The sequence below is a fragment of the Hypanus sabinus genome, unplaced genomic scaffold (assembly GCF_030144855.1).
Source record: "Hypanus sabinus isolate sHypSab1 unplaced genomic scaffold, sHypSab1.hap1 scaffold_488, whole genome shotgun sequence".
In the NCBI taxonomy this organism is placed as follows: Eukaryota; Metazoa; Chordata; class Chondrichthyes; order Myliobatiformes; family Dasyatidae; genus Hypanus; species Hypanus sabinus.
Window position 1 is genome coordinate 329,196 of NW_026781358.1, and position 16,121 is coordinate 345,316.

Sequence of the window (16,121 nt, forward strand, 5' to 3'; positions counted from 1 at the left end):
CTGGATTTGACTTTGACAGAATGGGATAGCTTTTAAAGGGCTGGGCTGCTGGATGCACATTACCAGACCTGGAGTGATTCCAACCGGGTCTGACAGAGGCATAACTGGTACATCTGGGCACATTCAGTCTCCCTCCAACTATTCCCTACCTTCTTTTGTAGAGGTATGTAATGTCTAAAGGACCAGTGTTTGAGTAAATGAGACTCACCAAACTTTCTCCTGCCTGAATCACTGGAATCTCCGAGTCAGATGGGTTTCTCTCCAGTTGATGCTCTCAATCCTCGGGCAGGTTCACTTGTTGCTGTTCCCTCGTCTACAGTCGTGGTTTCCTTCCAGTTCGGGTTTTTCTTCCAATAAATCTCTTACCGCAGGTCTAACTTTAACATGAAACATAAAGAAGCACATTAATATTAAAAAGGAGAACCACACATTTCTGCTTAATGTTACTAAGAACAAAACTCACTGAAACTTAAACGTTGAATATATAATGATCTCAGTGAACAATCTTTTATTGTCCCTCACACATCACAAAACGATATGGGATAAGAAGGAGCCATCATTCAGTCATGGTAAGACATAAGACACAGGAACAGAATTAGGTGATTCAATCCATCTGGTCTGCCCCACCACTCAACCATGGCTGATTTTTATTCCAACACCATATTCCTGACTTCCTCCTGTAATCCCGAAGTTACTCAGCAATCATGAGTATATTAATCTCTGTCATAAATATACCCAAATGGCAGCCTCAACCAACCTCTGTGGCAGCAAATTCCACAGATCAGACATCTTTTGGCCACTTTTTTTTCCCTCATCTCAGTTTTAAAGGGAAGCGTCTTTATTCTGAGCCTGTGCTGTCAGATCGCAGACTCTCCGTCTAATGGAAACATCCTCTCCATGTCCACTGTATCCAGGCTTTTCAGCATTCGGTAGGTTTACTTAACCATACATCCCTCCACCACCCCCACCGTCCCTCTGAACTCCATTGAGCACAGGTCCACAACCATCAAATGCTCCTCATACATAAAGCCGATCTTTCCTGTGATTATTCTTGTAAATCTTGTCAGCAACAACTGTACTGAACACAAACAGGTACCAGGATAATTTACAGAGAAAAGTTGTGCTTTCTTTACTGCTCTACTATCACAGAATGACCCATTTCCATTTCCAGGTTAAAACAGGGACATTTCAGGAAATATAAACCATTCCAGGGTGAATGTAATAAACAGAAACTGGAATTACCAGAAACACTCAGCACGTACGGAACAGCTGTGTTGAGAGGACAAACTTTACAATTCAGGTTAGTATATTTCATCAGAATGACTTCAAACATTTTCAGTTTTAAGTGCCTATCTCCAGCAACTTGAGATTCTGCTTGATTTCTGCCGAGTGACAGACAGGTGACAGTGGGTGGGGTGGGGGGGTGATTTCCAAACATAGTTCAACACCAAACTCAAGGGTCTATTTCTACTGTTGTAAACACGGAACTGCCCATTTACTCATCGCCTCTCCCTGTGAGGGATGGAATGGGAAATCATCCTCTCCTCAGATTAGCAGTCATTGCTTCCAAAGGAACTCCAGAAACAAACTGCTGATCCCAGACCAGAAATACTCACTCAACACCTCATAAGCCCAAGCAGCTCGATCCCCGGGTCCACTTTACCTGGATCAAGAACTGTGAATAGTTAAGTGAGTAGAAGATGAACTGATCTCCAAAAGTCAAAGTTAAAGTTGAAACACCCTATTCAACATTTTAAGCAACATTTTGGTTTTGTGTAATTTTAGAGAGAAAGAAATAAAGGAACAGCATGCAAAAGTTTGGGGACCATAAGAGATTTAAGCTCTCAGATAACTTTTACCAAGGTCTCAGACTTTTATGAGATTGTTAGAGCTATGACTTATTCATAACTTTGTTAGGAAAGTCCAGGTGATGCAAATTTCAAAGCTTTATAAATACCCTGACTCCTCAAACCTTCTCCCAGCAATCAGCAGCCATGGGCTCCACTGAGGAGCTGCCTAGCACTCTGAAAATTAAAATAGTTGATGGCCATAAAGCGGGAGGAGGCTATAAGAAGATAGCAAAGCATTTTCATGTAGCCGCTTCCTCAGTTCATAACATAATTAAGAAATGGCAGTTGACAGGAATGGTGGAAGTCAAGTCCAAGAAACCTTTCCCAAAGAACTGCTCGTAGGATTGCTAGAAAGGCAAATCAAAACCCCCATTTGTCTGCAAAAGACCTTAACGAGGATTAAGGTCTGGAGTGGTGGTGCACTGTTCTACTATGCAACAATACCAGCACAAATATGACCTTCATGGAAGAGTCATCAGAAGAAAACCCTTTCTCCACCTTCACCACAAAATTCAGCATCAGAAGTTTGCAAAGGAACATCTAAACAAGCCTGATGCATTTTGGAAACAAGTCCTGTAGACTGAAGTTAAAATAGATCTTTTTGGCTCAATGAGCAAAGGTATGTTTGGAGAAAAAAGGGTGCAGAATTTCATGAAAAGAACACCTCTTCAACTGTTAAGCTTGTGGATGGATCAATCATGCTTTGGGCTTGTGTTGCAGCCAGTGGCACAGGAAACATCACACCATCTGTAAAAAAAGCTAAAGGTGAAAACGGGATGGTTTCAACAATAGGATAATGATCCTAAACACACCTCAAAATTCACAATGGACTACCTTAATAGGTGCAAGCTGAAGGTTTTCCCATGGCTCTCACATTCCCCCAACCTAAACATCATTGAAAATCTATGGATAGACCTCAGAAGAGCAGTGCATGCAAGACGGCTCAAGAATCTCACAGAACTGGAAGCTTTTTGCAAGGAAGAATGGGCAACAATCCCCAAACAAGAATTGAAAGGTTCTTAGCTGGCTACAGAAAGCATTTACAAGCTGTGATACTTGCCAAAGGGTTGTTACTAAGTACTGATCATGCAGGGTGCCCAAACTTTTGCTTCAGACCCCTTTCCTTTTTTGTTATTTTGTTATTACTGTAAAAGATGGAAAAGAAAAAGTAATCAAGCTTAAAATATTAAAAAATGTGTCATCTTTAACTTTATGCCTTTTGGAACTCAGGTCATCTTTTATTCACTATATTGCTATTCACAGCAACAGAAATTTCGACCAGGGACGACCAAACTTTTGCATGTCACTGTATGTGATTTTCTTGTTGAATGATACTTTAAGAAGTCAGATTTCCAAATATCACTCCCCACTTGCAAATTATCCAGCAACTATTGTGTCGCCACAATACACACAGGTAACACCAGTTTCTGTATCGTACATAAATATTTCCCCTGAACCCCCACCCCACTCCAGGTGGCTGTCAGTGGTGAACTCGGTGATGGCAATGCCAAAGAATATGAAGGGAAGGGCAGTAGTCTGTCTCACTGGAGTCTGGCACATTTGTGATGTGAAAGCTACTTGTTGCCCAGGGCAAAGGTGTTTGATATCAGTACGTACCCAGACAGAATGGGTCAAAGCATGTCCTCACAGGTAGAAAACGCCAGAACAAGAGCAGACAGAACAAGCAACACATACAAAATGCTGGAGTAACTCAGCAGGCCAGGCAGCATCGATAGAAAAGAGTACTAATACTGAGTTCCTCCGGCATTTTGTGTGTGTTGCCTGGATTGCCGGCAGCTGCGGTTGGAGGCAGAACAAAGGTGACTGTCTAAACAGCTGATAGAAAGATTTTGTTCCCTTTCTACGAGTTCCTGATCCCTGCATTTAGTTTTCTGGAGCTCAGCTCTGTCTGTGAGATCTATTTGCTCCCATTCCCTGATCAGCCGGAAGCTCCCCGGGGCCCGAGTACGGATCGTGGAGCTGAGAGAGAGGAAAAAGACCTGGCCGGTGCCGAGTTTGCGGGCCACGGTGTTTACTGTTCACAGAAATTGTCACTCAATTAAAACCCACCCAGCACCCGCTCTTACCTCTGCCGGTCCTCCCGACATTTTGTGTACTGCGCGCATGCGGAGTTATCCAAGACAGCGGCAAGCTTGACGCCTGCGCATTTGATCGGTACTTCAAGGGACAGCGAAATTTTATACGCAGCGCTTTATGGGTAATCCCGGCGCCATGAACGCTTTCTGCAAGCACTGGTTTCATGCCTATACCTCAGTTTGTTTTGTATGTAGAAAAATCAGCAGTTTTTTTTTTTTTTTAACCAAGAAAGCGGCTCCCATAAACGATACACTCAATATCAACAGGCATTTCGTTTATTTAATGCCAAAGTACAATCCTCTTACAAATGCAGATATGAAACAGAAGAGATTCTGCAGTTGCTGGAAAACAGCGACGCACACACACACAATGCTGAAGGAGCTCTGCAGTTCAAGCAACAACTAAGCAGAGGAGTACACAGTCCAGACATGCTGAAAGGGCTCGGCCTAAATGCTGTCCATTTATTCCTCTCCACATTTGTTGCCTGATCTGCAGATTACCTGCAATGTTTTGTAGACATTAACCATTTTGTTTTTCAATTGACCAGTTTCCAAATGTTACTCATCTTTCATTCATAGCCACACCCTGCTGGTCTGGTTCCTCTTCCTCCTCCTCCTTGTAAGCTCCAGACCCCGTCTCTTTCCGGAGACCGAGAGCCCTGATTGGTGCTGGCAACTCTTTGGATTCTGACTTGGCTCCACCGAAGATTCACTCGCTAGTCTGCTGTCAGGCTTTAGAGGCGCATTACAACAACCCAGCTGTCTGAGGCACAGTCCTTTGAAATTAGTGAGTGTGGTAGAGACAGGGGATTTGATACAGAACTGATTTATCTTTCACGGAACACAGTAATAAACATCAGTCTAGTTTAAGGCTAACATCAGCAGAACAGAGTCCCCCAATGCTCAGTGACCAGGGTTCACAAGAACTGCAGAATCTGACAGTAACAGTCCCTCATGAACCTGCAGCGGCTTTCAGTCACCGTGGTGGTTAAACATTTAACACGGAGCTGATTTGATCTTCCTCCCTGACGTGCAGTTGCTGGTGCTGCAGCCCATTGCTCAATCCGGACAGAAATGTGGCCTCTATTTATTGTGAACTCACCGGAGCATCACAAGGTGGGTTAACTCTTCACACACACGGAGCAGGTGAACGGCCGCTTCGCAGTGCGAAGCTGTTGGTATATCTGCAATGGCTGACTGATTCCCTTCCGAAAATGACAGCCAGAGTATGACGTCAAACTGCTGTAACGTCACGGCATTGTATCCAATCAGATCACAGACATGGACACGTGATCGGGCTCTCCTGGCAGCGAGTGGGGCGCTGTCTTCTCCAGCATCTCGGCCTCGACATTCAAGGATCACTGGCATTCAAACGCTGGTGAACTGACAGATACAGCGGAGCTATCGTTCTGTTGTGTTTGTGATTCCCAAACACAGATCTTTTGACATTTCTACACTGTTAAAAGTTTACAGACCACGTCAGTGGGTGAAGGAGAACATTTCAACTCAGGTAATTTTAATCTCCTTGGTGCCTTCAGAGAAAAACACTGTTACAGCACAAAACAATTTGGAGGAACAAGATTTCATCTTCTAACTGTCTACAGTTCCGGCATCAGGCACAATATCAAACTCTCCGCTTCCCTCTGTATCAAAATGGATCATTCCTCCCCTTCATCAGTCTGTGACTTTGCTCAGGTTGTCTATCTCCTTCGCATTCTGAGCATGCGCCACACACCCACTAAGATTACATTTTATTTACACGGACGCGACGAGAAACTTTCTGATTATTGTGTCCCTCATGGCATCTGACAGTGGTAAACTCAGAGTCAGCAATGCTATTGATCCTCAGGAGTAGGTAATTAGGCTTTTTCGTTGGAGATCGATAAACTGCGGGTAGTGTGCAGCTGGATGAGAGGTTCATTTTCAGACTGGAAGGAGGAAGCGTTTGGAGTTCCCCAGAGATCAGTCCCTGACCACAGATGGTCACAGTTTAATGTCCTGGCGGAGGCAGCGAGATGTCAGATGTCCCAGACTGCCGGTGACGCAGAAAGAGTGGAGTTGGGGAAGGTGAGGCTATTCACATGCAATTTCGTAGCTTTGCAATCAGTACATAGTGCACTGTGGGGCTGCAGTGGCGGGATCCATTGCTGGGATCAGTGCACAGTCACGTGGGCTATGAGGATTTTGTGAATAAAGCGCCATTCTCCAATTAAGAATCTCAAGCTGCGGAGTAAGCCTATGGTTTGTATATTTAAGTTGTATGTATGGCATTGTGATAACCTGATACTTTACCCCTCCACGAGCTCTCTATCCTGACCTTTCAATATCCGACTTCATCTGTAAATTTGACCACGGCCATCAATACTGTCATCCGATGCATTGACATAGAACAGAAAAAGAAACGTTGCTAACCAGACCCCTGTGGACCTCTGGGGTAACAATCTCAGAATTGGTGCCTGTGCCCCTGCTAACGATGAAAGAATATCATTGTCAGGCGTATTAATGTGTGGCTGAGAGACTTGTCTAGGGGTCAGGGCTTCAGATTCCTGGATCACTGGGGCCTCTTCCGGGGGAGGTACGACCAGTACGAAAAGGACGGGTTACACCTGAACCCAAAGGGTTCGAATATACTCGCGGGCACAGATGAAAAGGAAAAGAGGAATTATGGGAGGAAGCTGGCAACAAATATCAAAGAAGGTATTAAAAGCTTTTTTGTTAAGAATATAAAGAATAAATTAGAGTCAAGTGTAGATATAGAACCAATGCAAATTAATGCTGGAGATATTGTAATGAGAGATGCAGAGAAGGCAGTGGAACTGAATGATTGGAAGACATCTGCAGTATATCGGACATTCAAGAGTGTCACGGAAGTGAAGTTTGTGCAGTGAAAATTATGACTGAGAAGGTGCTCAGGAAGCTCAATGGTCTGAGGTTGGATAAATCCCATGGACCTTATGGAATGTTTCCCTGTATTCTGAAGGGAGCAGCCGGAGAGATTGCAGAGGCATTAACGATGATCTTTCACGAATTGTTAGATTTGTGGCATTGTACCAGGTGACTGGAAAATTGGAAATGTTACCCCGCTATTTAAGAAGGGTGGGCGGCAGCAGAAAGGAAACTATAGACGTGTTAGTGGTTTGGGAAGTTGTTGGAATCGATTGTTAGGGATGAGATTACGGAGTACCTGAGACACATAACAAGAGATGCCAAAGCCAGCATGGATTCCTGAAAGGAAAATCCTGCCTGAGAAACCCACTGTGAATCTTTGAGGAAATTATCAGCAGGGTACACAAAGGAGATGCAGTAGATATAGTGTACTTGGATCTTCAGAAGACTTTGACAAGGTGCTGCACATGATGCTGCTTAGCAGGATAATAGGCCATGGAATTACAGGGAAGTTACTAGCATGGGTGGAGCACTGGCTGGTCAGCAGAAAGCAGAGTGGGAATAAAGGGGTTCTATTCTGGCTGGCTGCCGGTTATGAGTTCCACAGGGGTCGGTGTCCGGACCGCTGCTTTTTACGATGTATGTCAATGATACGGACAATGGTATTAATGGATTTGTGGCTAGGTTTGCCGATGATACAAAAATAGGTGGAGGAGCGGGTAGTGTTGAGGAAACAGAGACCCGACAGAGAGACTTAGATAGTTTATGGGAATGGGCAAAGAGTTGGCAAATGAAATACCAAGTTGGAAAGTGTATGATTCTGCACTTCGGTGGACAGACAATTATTTAGTTGGGGAGAGAATTCAAAATGCAGAGATGCAAGTGGTCTTGGGAGTCCTTGTGCAGGATCCCGAAATGTTACCTTCCAGGTTGAGTCGGTGGTGAAGAAGGCAAATGCAATGTTGGCATTCATTTTTAGAGGTACAGAATACAAGAGCAGAGACACGATGGTGAGGCGGGGGACCACACTTTGAGTATTGTGTGCAGTTTGGTCTTATTTTAGAAAGGATATACTGATGTAGGAGAGGTTTCAGAGAAGATTCATGAGAATGATTTCAGGAATGAAAGATTTACCGTATGAGGAACGTCCAGCAGCTCTTGGGCTGGACTCCCTGGAGTTCATAGAAACATTCAGAATTGAAGGACGTCTGTTTAGAACTGAGGTGAGGAGAAATTACTTCAGTCAGAGGGCATGAAAGGGTATGGTGTGAACCAGGGGAGTGGGCATGACAGGAAGAATCGGATCAGCCCATGATTTACTGGTGGATCAAAATCAATGGGTTAAATGACCTATCTCTGTTCCTGTATCTGATGGTCTTATAGATTTACTCGTCCGTGTGTCTCCATCCATTTCAAATTTTCACAAAGTATGTACATTTCAATATCTTAAACACATGGATTTCTGCAGATGCTGGAAATCCAAAGCACCACACACAAAATGTTGGAGGAACTCAGCAGGTCGGGCAGCATTTCTGACATGAATCAACAGTCTACGATTCAGGCCGAGACCTTCCTTCAGTTCTGGAAAGTTAGGAGGAAGACTCCAGGCTAAAATATCGTGGGGAGGGGAAAGTGACAGGTGAAGCCAGGTGAGTATGGAAGGTAAGGGGCTGGAGAGGATCTGGTAAGAGGGGATAGTGGAGCACAGGGAGAACGGAAGCAGGTCAAGACGCCGTGTGAAGTGATAGGCGGGTGAACATAGGCATGGGACCAGAGAGGTGAATAGAAGGAAAAGGGAGGGGTGAGGGATTATTTTTTTACCGACATTCATGACATCAGTTTGGAGACAAACTCGACGGAAAGTAAGTTGTTGCTCTTGCACCGTGACCGGAGAGGAAGCAACGGAGCCAAAATGGGAATGAAAATCAGAGTTAAAATGTTTGGACGCCGGAAAGCTGATCTTGTCACCGATGGCGTGGTGGTGCTCAATGAAATCAACCCCAGTTCATCACGGGTCTCCCCAATGTACAGAAGCCCGCATCGGGAGCAGGAAACACAACAGACTTCCACAGCAGTTTGGCAGCTGAAGTGGTGCCTCACCTGGGAGAAATGACTGGGGCCCTGACGAGAGCTGAGTGGACAGGTGGACTACTTTGTCCACTTGCAGGGAAAGGTGCCGGGTGGAAGATCAGCAGTGAGGGACAGATGAAAAGAGGAATCACGGAGGGAGCGTTCCCTGCGGAGTGATGGGTATGGGAGGCAGTGATATGTTTGTTTGTAGCGTCCATTTAAAATGGATACAGGCCAGCCACGCTCACCTGATCTTCTGGCTGCCCTAATAGTGATAGAGTTCCTCTTGCACTGCCTACCACACACTGCCCCTCTGCAACCAACATATTCTGCTCATGCAAGCGGGCAGTTCACACCACCTTGTCCATGGAGTTTCACAGCATCGATGTGTGTAGTGAGGTCTACAAAGTCCATTCTGGTGTTTCTGCCCACGCCAATCTCTTTAATTCTCTCATGTTACAGCAATGAATTTTCCTGTGATGGGGAAATATCTCTGTCTATCTGTGCTTCTGTCCATCTATCTATTTTTCTATCTTCCATTTAAGTTTCTGCTCATTTCTCCCTCACAAAATACTCACACACACACACACACACACACACACACACTCACAGACACACACACACACACACACACACAGACACACAAACACACTCACAGAGACCCACACACAGAGACACACACACACACACACACACACAAACACACACATACACACACACACACACTTACACACACACACACAGACAGACACACAGACAGAAGACACACACAGAGACACACTCACAGACACACTCACAGACACACACACACACACACACACACACACACACACAAACACAGACAGACACACACACACAGACACACACATTCTCTCACACACAGACACACACACACACACACACAGACACACACACACAAACACAGACAGACACACACACACATTCTCTCACACACAGACACACACACACACACACAGACACACACACACACACACAAACACAGACAGACACACACACACAGACACACACATTCTCTCACACACACACACACACACACACACAAACACAGACAGACACACACACACACACACAGACACACACACACACACACACACACACACAAACACAGACAGACACATTCTCTCACACACAGACACACACACACACAACTAGAGTTTCAATTTCACGGAATTTCAATTTCTTTGCCCCAATGGAACTTCATTTTTTCGGTCTTTTTCATATATTCTGCGCTTATCTTTTCACTGTTCACTGAATTTAAGGTACTCGGGAGTATTTATTGAAATTGTATTTTATATTAGCTTATAGATAGCGTGGTCAAGGGATATGGGGAGAGGGCAGGAACGGGGTACTTATTGTGTATGATCAACCATGATCACAGTGAATGGCTGTACCGGCTAGAAGGGCCGAATGGCCTACTCTTGCACCTACTGTCTGCTGTCTATTGAAATTCATGCAGAAGCGCCAAATGGATTTTAGTGAGAATTTTGAAAATGTTCCCCAGATTAGGCCGGGTCAGGGTGGCAGGAAGAAGAGATCCAGGGGAACTTGGCTTTGTGGATACTGAGATGACCTGACCACAAAGGCAGAGGGTGCTGGTAGAGTGAGAAGCGTATTCTCTCTGGAAGCCGGTACCCAGGACTGTTCTGAACAGATCTGTTCCGACAACCCTGTTCGTTGTGATTTTTACTTCAGTCAGAAGGTGATGCAAACGTGGATGCGGGTTCAATTGCAGCATTTAAGTGAAGTTTGTCTGGGCACATGGATGGGGAAAGTATTGACATCGATATTCTGGGTGCACGTGGATTGGTCCATGCAGAGAATTGCACAGACTAGATGGGCCGAAAGCCGTGTTTCTGTGCTACAAGAGAAAGAAATACATTGTGCGTCCTGTACAAGCCAGTTTCCCAGGGGACTTAAATCATTCCAACGAAATGTCCTAAAAATCTGCAAAAACAAGAAACACTCAATGGATGAAGAATATCTGTGGAGACGAACAAAGACAGGCAGACAGACAGACATACTTTACTGATCCCGAGGGAAACTTTTCATTACAGCCGCGCCGACCAAGAATAGTGAAGAAATATAGCAATAGAAAACCATGAATAATTAAATAATAATCAGTTAATCATGCCAAGTGGAAATAAGTCCAGGACCAGCCTATTGACTCAGGGTGTCTGACACTCCGAGGGAGGAGTTGTAAAGTTTGATGGCCACAGGCAGGAATGACTTCCTATGACGCTCAGTGTTACATCTCGGTGGAATGAGTCTCTGGCTGAATGTACTCCTGTGCCTAACCAGTACATTATGGAGTGGATGGGAGACATTGTCCAAGATGGCATGCAACTTGGACAGCATCCTCGTTTCAGACACCATCGTCAGAGAGTCCAGTTCCACCCCCACAACATCACTGGCCTTACGAATGAGTTTGTTGATTCTGTTGGTGTCTGCTACCCTCAGCCTGCTGCCCCAGCACTCAACAGCACTGGCCACCACAGACTCGTAGAAAAGTTAATGTTTCAGCTCCAACACCCTGTGCTTGAATGGCTTCAAACAATTTCTGATGTGATTTCAGGTCTCCAGCATCTTGAGTGTTTGTTTAGTTTCCAGCTGCTCACAGACAGACGACAGTGAGTGGGAATTCCCAAACACGGTGAGGACACTGAACCCGAGGTAAATAACCAACGATGCAAACACTGAACAGCTCATTCCAGGTACTCACTGCCTCTGTGTATTGAGATTACCTCGCAGGTCTATTCCCTCTCTCCGATCTTTTCGTTCTGTGGTCATTCAGCCCCTCTAACCATCAACAAGTTGGCAGCTTCCATTTCCTTGCACTCTCTATAACAAATACTCTCTTACCACTTTGTTAACCTTCTACTGAATTAATTTCCATCTTCTGCAGCCCCGTGTTGCCCCAACCCCTCACCTCCCACCCCCGTCACTATCTCCACCTTCCCACCTCCCCCTCACCTGAATCCACCTCTCACTCCCCAGCTCTTGCCCCATCCCCACCCCTCACCTCATTTCTCTGACTATTTACCGTCCACTCTCAGTCCAGAGGGATGGTCTCGGCCCGAAATGTTGACGGTCCATTCCCCTCCACAGATTCTGCCCGACCCACTGAGTTCCTCCGGGAGAGGCGGTACAGTAGCATAAAGATCCACACTCAGCAAGTCACGTGACAATTTCACGCAGAGGCGATCTCTGCCGTCTGTTCTAGGGGGAGCACAGGGCAAAGACGTGGGTCCACCAACATCTGACGCCACGATCCAACCGACCTCGCTCTAGAAAGTAATTTATTTTTCCGCCAGTCTGTACCTTCTCTCCTCCATGGCAAGTCCGAAGAGCACCCTTCTGACTAACGGTATCTACCGCCACCGCTCCCACCCAAACCCATCGCCCCTTCCCTCAAAGACCGCGCCCGCCCTTCCAACCCAAATATGATGGCGGGAGAAGAGGGTGACCGACGGCGACAACCGTTTGCGTTTCTAACCTCGACCGCCTGCCTCGGGGCGGGGGAGGACATCAAAAAGCTGCGCGCAGGGTGGGACAAAGGCGGATCCACACGCCGGGAAAACAATCGGCAGACAAAAACACGACGGGAGCAGTTGCTTCGAACTTCGTGAAGTACGCATGCGCACTGTCTGGAGGCACCTGGGGAATGTAGTAAAAATGTCTATATCCTCAAATAATTTAAAATCAGTTATGTTTTCATTGAACTTCTTGTCCGCCTTCTTTCACAGAGAGCGTTGGGTGCCTGGAATGCGCTGAAAGAGTGGTGGTTGAGAGCCTCTTGGATGGGAACATGAATGTGAGGGAAATTGACATTGTGTCAGCAGACGCCATTAGTTACGCAGGCATGTGATGACCGATTTGATTGTTTCGGTACAAAATTGTGGAGTATTCCTGTGCTGGATTCTTCTGCGTTCTTGCAGGACTTTGCAAACGTCCTGGGCCCATTTCGGTAGAGACGGTGGCTTCGACCTTTCCACTGTACTGTATTTATCAGCATAGACCGGAAAGCGTCGCGCGGCAGCAAGGGATGCTGGGAATGGCGAAGGTGAAGCGCCACGGGTGGGATGTGGGACAGGTACCAGAGAAGGAGTGCCAGGGTGGGTGTTGGGAGCGGTTGCTGGCGCTGATGCAAACATGCGCGGACCTGAGACACCAGGGAAGGTCATTTATTCATTATTGCAGAATGGTGCTTCCCGCTTCCTCCCATCTCCATTCCCCTTTTCCCAATCATGATTCCCTTCTCTCAGCCCCTTTCCCTGTCTCAGTGCACAACAAAGATCCATATCAGAACCAGCTGTATCGTCACTCGTATATATCACTAAAATAAGTTTATCTTTTGGTGATAGTGCCATACATCAAGTTACTAAAGTACTAAAGTACCCAACGATCCGCACTGCCCATCAACGCACCTAGGTAACCCGAGCCAAACAACAGAAAAGTTTACACAGGTCAATTAACATAAGAGACAGAGCGTTTTTGGAATGTGGGAGGAAAGCGAAGTACCCGCAGGAATCCCGCAAGTTCACGGGAGCTAGAATTAGTGCTCGCAGTAGTTTTATCAATCCAGTAGAATGTTCTTCTAAGGGATTGTCATCCGTGGGTCCTCGGCTGGCTGAAGAGGCCGATCCAGGATTCACATAACGGCAGTGTTAGGGTTTATTCCCTTAATGGAGATCGGCCGCGCGTGACTGTCTAATTTGGGGAAGCTAATGCATGGTCATACATCAGATGGTCCTTAACAGATCGGGGACGTGACGGTCAGGGTCCAGTGGCTTGGAATGAGAGATGACTCTGGTCTCTCAGCAGACTTCCGCCGCCTTCACTGCCGTTGCGTTGTGTTAGGTTTCTGTACCGTGTTACGCCCCATCTCTACTCCACGTCCTCTCGTACCCTCTTCGCTCTCGGCTTGCCTCCTGAATTCGCCGCCCCTCCATTCTGTATCATTCTCACTTCCACAATATCTTCCCCACCAGATCACACGATGTTCTTATCCGAGGAAGTGTGCAATTTGACGCTCGCTGGGAATTTCACGGCAGTTGGAAACATGCAGTGGAGAGCACCTTCCATCACGTCAATGGTCATCTTCGCCCTCACATTCCTACTGGGGGTCCCGGGTAACGTCACAGTCATCTGGGTGATTGGCTTCAAGATGAAGAGTAATGTCCACATGGAGTGTTTCCTGACTCTGGCTCTGACTGACCTGATCGATTGCCTGACCCTTCCCTTCCGCATGGCCAACGCCTAGTTTTCCTGTAAGTTTATTGGAATCTTGATGTTCCTCGACGCATCCGCCAGCACGAGTCTGTTATGTCTGATCAGCAGCTGCCACTGCCTGGCTATTACTCGGCCCACTTGGTTCCTGCAACATCTCAGCCTCACGTGGATTCGTGCGTCCTGCTTCGGAGTCTGGATCCTAGCCTTCGTCATGTGCCTGCCTGTCCTCCTGCTTCGGGATTTGAAGAAGGAATCGACCGTCTGGGAGCCAGTTTGATTTGTTTTCACCTTCGGCCTCCCCTTTCTAATTATGATCATCTGCTACTTCCTGATAGGTTGGAGACTGCAAGGGAACAGGTTCGCCAAATCGAAGAAACCTGTCCGCCTCATCATCACCGTGATCGTGGTCTTTATGATCTGTTGGATCCCCAACGCTGTGTGCGACCTCCTATCGACTTTCACCACACCGATTTCCCAGGACTGGTCATTATTCACTGTCGCCCTGGCCTCCTTCAACAGCGCCCTCAACCCCCTTCTCTGTGTCTTTGCTGTCCGTGAATTCTGCCAGGTCTTCAGGCGCTCCCTCCTCGCCTCGATCCATCTGGAGACCCAGTCCCAAACGCCCAACCTCACCTCAAATATAAATGTCTGAGGGAGTTCTTCGCGGCCAGCCGTCCAACCGATATCCCCTGACTACAGACACAGTGGACAGTCGGTTGCAGTGATGATCGGCAGTGGAGGCTTTGCTACACTCATATTTTAATCTCTCAGAACATAGAACATAGACCACTCGGCCTACAATGTACCGTATCAAATCAATCTGTCAATAAATGGCCAATTAACTAAATACCTTCCGCCTGCACAATGGAGATATCCTTCCTTTATGCTGATTATACCTGTCTAATCATATTTTAAAGGTCTCTAACCTATCTACACATACCACAATTCCAGGCAGCGTATACCAGGCACACACCACTGTCTGTGCAGTAACATGCCTTTCTCATCTCCTTTGGAATGATGACCTCTCACTTTAAATGCGCGTCCTCTGGTGTCAGACATTTCAACCCTGGGAATCATACTGAACGTCCATGCCTTTCATAATTTTCTAAACCTCATCCCGTCACCCCAGTGAAAATAAACTAAGTGTGTTCAACCTCTCGTAGAAGACAATGCTCTCTAATACGGGCAGCATTCTAGTATATCTGCACACTCTGCAACCTCTCGACATCTTTCCTGCAATGGAAGACCAGAACTGTGCACACCTTTCACCAAGTAGTCTCCACGTTCCTCAGTCCTCTCTACTTACAAGTCATTTTCACCCACAGAACAGGATGATTTGTATCCCACCCTTCTCTGTAAACTCTACAGACTGTCGTGCGTAAAAAAACATTAAATCATCAGTTTCTGAAATACTCTAAACAATCCGTCTGGCGTGAACTGTCAACTGTCGTCAAAGCCACTTAGCTCACGTTTGTTCCCCATTTCTGATGTTTGCTCTGAACAACAACTGAATTGCTTGACCATGTCTGCCTCTTTCTATACATTGCGTTGCCCCCATATGATTGGCTGATTAGATGTTTATATTAAAGAGCAAGTATACAGGCTTACCTTATAAAGTGGCCTCATGAAACGTAAAGGTTCTAACTACCAAAATAATACTATAAATAGCAGTAAATAACACATGCCAGTTAATTTAGTTTTTAAAATTATTTTTTGGGCGGGTTTTGTCTATTTTGCTATTTTTTTGTAACATACTATGACTTTGGATGGTTATTATATTTGAATTATTAACTGTTCGTATCTGTATTCTACCCTAACTATTATGTACTCTCAAGCTCTCTGCAATCAATGTTTTTCTTCTTATGTTTGTCTGAAAACTGATAAAAAGATTTAAAATAAATATTGACAACTTGAGTATCGAGTTCTTGAAAGCGAGTCTCTAGGTTGTGAGATCTTACAGTGTTGGGGT

The 16,121-nt window shown here is 45.9% G+C and overlaps 1 long non-coding RNA gene across 1 annotated transcript in view; it reads right to left on the bottom strand.

The window, feature by feature from the left end:
* LOC132389168 (uncharacterized) overlaps positions 1-3,953 on the bottom strand; it is a 58,835-nt gene extending 54,882 nt beyond the window's left edge. Inside the window, exons 1-2 of the long non-coding RNA XR_009510441.1 lie at positions 3,938-3,953; positions 209-377 (exon numbers count right to left, since the gene is read on the bottom strand). This is a non-coding gene — a long non-coding RNA (uncharacterized LOC132389168). The remainder of the gene's footprint in view (positions 1-208; positions 378-3,937) is intronic.
* Between the last annotated feature and the right edge of the window lie 12,168 nt (positions 3,954-16,121).